We start from the raw sequence: 4585 nt of genomic DNA, 5'->3' as shown, positions 1-4585 counted from the left end.
TCTCCCTCTCTCACCAGTACAGTCGGGGTTGTGTGGGGCCGATATTAATGGCCGGGCATAATTTTCCGGAAGCTTCCCAGAGTCCCGCCTGACACTCGGACAGATTCATAACCTGGACGGTCGGTGGGAGCTGGAATTTGGTCACAGCCGAGGACCCCTGGGGATGGTTGCAGGCTGTGGGTGGGTGGAGGAGCAATCGTGTGTTGGCGATTGACTGGGGGGGAGGGGATTCCCTTGTATTTGGGGGAGGGGGCTGGGGATTCCCTCGCGGGGAGGGGGCTGGGGATTCCCTCGCGGGGAGGGGGCTGGAGATTCCCTCGCGGGGGGGGGGGGGGGGGAGGGGGCTGGAGATTCCCTCGCGGGGAGGGGGCTGGAGATTCCCTCGCGGGGGGGGGGGGGGGAGGGGAGCTGGGGATTCCCTCGTGTTCCCAGGCACCACCCCCCTGGCCTGCTTTTAGCGGGAGCCTTGTTGTTAATATTACAATATTAAAGAGTCCGGGAATGCACCGGGTTGGAGACGGGATTTCGATGTTGATGATTTTAATCCCTCACTCCGCCCTTTCCTGCCCATCGGGGGAGGGGTTAAAATCAAGGCCTTGGTGTCTGATTTTCGGATATTCGGGGGCTTGTCCCAAACCGAGGTTTTAAACGCAGAGTTCTGGCCTCCTGATCAGGAATGTCTGTGTTCCGGTCCCTGTGTTTTCCAGTGTCTGTGTTCCGGTCCCTGTGTTCCGGTCTCTGTGTTCCGGTCCCTGTGTTCCGGTCTCTGTGTTTTCCAATGTCTGTGTTCCGGTCCCTGTGTTTTCCAGTGTCTGTGTTCCGGTCTCTGTGTTCCGGTCCCTGTGTTCCGGTCCCTGTGTTCCGGTCTCTGTGTGTTCCGGTCCCTGTGTTTTCCAGTGTCTGTGTTCCGGTCTCTGTGTGTTCCGGTCCCTGTGTTCCGGTCTCTGTGTGTTCCGGTCCCTGTGTTCCGGTCCCTGTGTTCCGGTCTCTGTGTGTTCCGGTGCCTGTGTGTTCCGGTGCCTGTGTGTTCCGGTGTCTGTGTGTTCCGGTCTCTCTGTGTTCCGGTGTCTGTGTGTTCCGGTCCCTGTGCGGTGCCTGTGTGTTCCGGTGCCTGTGTGTTCCGGTCCCTGTGTTCCGGTGCCTGTGTGTTCCGGTCTCTGTGTTCCGGTGTTTATGCTTCATGCTCCTTGCTTGCTTTGTATTTCGAGCGTTCCCTAATCCGTTCATTTCACGGGTGATCGACTTGTGTTGTCTTTTTATCTGGGGTTTCTAAGAGATCCATTGAATTAAAGCCTTAGCACATCATGTTTGGATAATTTCCCACTAATCATAGCACTGAGCAATTAATGGAAACATAACACAAACATCCAAAATCAGGAAAGTCAGCAACAAAACTGAACCTAAATGGAGAGATTGTGGCTGCGATGTCAGGGATTCCTGGGTATTTACACTAGAGGGCACCAGTGCCATTCCCTCTCTCCATCTCTCCGTCACACTCACTCTCTCACTCTTTCTCTCTTTCCCCTTTCACATTCTTTGTCCCGAATTCTTTTTTCTTGCCTATCCCCCTCACTGTGCCTCTCTCCTAGTCTATCTTTCCCCCCCTCTCATTCATTTTACTGCAATTCCTACTTTACCCTCCCCTCTCTCTCAATCTTCCCCCTTTTCTTCCCCATCCCCCTTCCCCCTTCCATTCCATCTCTCTCTCAATCTCTCTCTCTCTCATCCTTTCCACTGCCCCTCTGTCCTGCTCCCCTTGTCTCCCCCATTCTACCTTCCAAACGTCTCTCAGTCTCTCTTTTCTTTTCTCCTGTTCTCTCTCCGCCCCTCTCTTTCTCCCTCCTGCCTCAACCACAGTTTGGGACTGTAGGAGATGGTGCGGTCAGAGGAGGCGGAACATGAGGGACAAATGCTATGGAGGGGGTCACTGGGTGAGGGAGCCAACCTGAGACCAATAGCGACTTGCTCATTGACACAATGACCGAGAGATTTGGCCGCACAATGCCCGTTTTTTCAGTTGCTTCACGGCCTTCTAAGCCTCCAATATGGCGGGGTTTTGTCGAGATATTGCTGCTGGTTGCACTCGGACTGCAGGAGAGTATAAAACACAGGATGCAGGAGGCAGGCCGGGACCTGACTCGTACCATCTCCCCGAACCTGACGTTATCAGATCAAAATCTGACATTCAGAAACATAGAAAATTGGAGCAAGAGTCGGCCATTCGGCCCTTCAGGCCTGCTCCGCCATTCAAAATGATCATGGCCGATCGTCTAACTCAGTACCCTGTTCCCGCTTTTTCCCCATATCCCTTTAGCATTAAGAAATATATCTATCTCCTTCTTGAATACATCTAATGACTTGGCCTCCACTGCCTTCTGTGGTAGAGAATTCCACAGGTTCACCACCCTCTGAGTGAAGAAATTTCTCCTCATCTCGGTTCTAAATGGCATACCTCGTATCCTGAGACTGTGACCCCTGGTTCTGGACTCCCCAGCCATCGGGAACATCCTCCCTGCATCTATTCTGTCTAGTCCTGTTAGAATTTTATATGTTTCGATGAGATCACCTCTCATTCTTCTAAACTCTAGTGAATATAGGCCTAGTCGACCCAATCTCTCCTCATACGTCAGTCCTGCCATCCCAGGAATCAGTCTGGTAAACCTTCATTGCACTCCCTCCATGGCAAGGACATCCTTCCTCAGATAAGGAGACCAAAACTGCACACAATACTCCAGATGTGGTCTCACCAAGGCCCTGTATAACTGCAGCAAGACATCCCTGCTCCTGAACTCAAATCCTCCTGCAATGAAGGCCAACATACCATACGCCTTCCTAACTGCTTGCTGCACCTGAATGCTCGCTTTCAGCGACTGGTGTACAAGGACACCCAGGTCTCGTTGCACCTCCCCTTTTCCCAATCTATCACCATTCAGATAATAATCTGCCTTTCTGTTTTTACAACCAAAGTGGATAACCTCACATTTATCCACATTATATTGCATCCCTAGTTAGACCGCACCTGGAGTACTGTGAGCAGTTCTGGGCACCGCACCTTCGGAAGGACATATTGGCCTTGGAGGGAGTGCAGCGTAGGTTTACTAGAATGATACCTGGACTTCAAGGGTTAAGTTACGAGGAGAGATTACACAAATTGGGGTTGTATTCTCTAGAGTTTAGAAGGTTAAGGGGTGATCTGATCAAAGTTTATAAGATATTAAGGTGAACAGATAGGGTGGATAGAGAGAAACTATTTCTGCTGGTTGGGGATTCTAGGAGTCGGGGGCACAGTCTAAAAATTAGAGCCAGACCTTTCAGGAGTGAGATTAGAAAACATTTCTACACACAAAGGGTGGTAGAAGTTTGGAACTCTCTTCCGCAAACGGCAATTGATACTAGCTCAATTGCTAAATTTAATTGTGAGATAGATAGCTTTCTGGCAACCAAAGGTATTAAGGGATATGGGCCAAAGGCAGTTATATGGAGATAGATCACAGATCAGCCATGATCTTATCAAATGGCGGAGCAGGCACAAGGGGCTGAATGGCCTACTCCTGTTCCTATGTTCCTATCTGCCATGTTCTTGCCCACTCACTCAACTTGCCTAAATCACATTGGAGCCTCTTTGCATCCTCCTCACAGCTCACATTCCACCCCAGCTTTGTGTCGTCTGCAAACTTGGAAATGTTACATTTAGTTCCCTCATCCAAATCATTGATATATATTGTGAATAGCTGGGGCCCAAGCACTGATCCCTGCGGTACCCCACTAGTCACTGCCTGCCACCCGGAAAAAGACCTGTTTATTCCTACTTTCTGTTTCCTGTCTGTCAACCAATTCTCAATCCATGCCAGTATATTACCCCCAATCCCATGTGCTTTAATTTTGCACACTAACCTCTAGTGTGGGACTTTATTACAGGCCTTCTGAAAATCCAAATACACCACATCCACTGGTTCTCCCTTATCTTTTCTATTTGTTCAACAGCACCTCCCAAACCCGTGCCCTGGAAGGACAAGGGCAGCAGGAGCATTGGGAACAGGAACACCATCACCTGCAAATCACACACCATCACTTTAAAGAAAGAAATTACCTGCATTTATATAGCGCCTTTCACAACCTCAGGACGTCCCAAAGCTCTTCACAGCCAATGAAATACTTTTCAAATGTCGTCACTGCTGTAATGTAGGAAGTGTAGCAGCCAATTTGCATATAGTAAGATCCCACAAACAGCAATGAGATAAATGACCAAATATCTGTTTTAGCTGTTGGTTGAGAGATTAATATTGGCCAGGACACGGGGGAGAACTCCCCTACACTTCCAATAGTGCTGTGGGATCTTTTACATCCACCTGAGAGGGCAATCGGGATCTTGGTTTAACGTCTCATCCAAAAGATGGCCCCTTTGACAGTGCAGCACTCCCTTAGTACTGCACTCGGAGTGTCAGCCTGGATTATGTGCTCGACTCTCTGGAGTGGGGTTTGAACCCACAACCTTCTAACTGAGAAGGTAAGAGCGTTACCCACTGAGCCACAGTTGCTGAAGACACAAGCTTGGCTCAGATCGGCTGGTTTCCTTGATGTAGAC

Source organism: Heptranchias perlo, chromosome 32 (assembly GCF_035084215.1).
Source record: "Heptranchias perlo isolate sHepPer1 chromosome 32, sHepPer1.hap1, whole genome shotgun sequence".
NCBI classification, from domain to species: Eukaryota; Metazoa; Chordata; class Chondrichthyes; order Hexanchiformes; family Hexanchidae; genus Heptranchias; species Heptranchias perlo.
Note: the sequence above shows the minus strand (reverse complement) of the source record.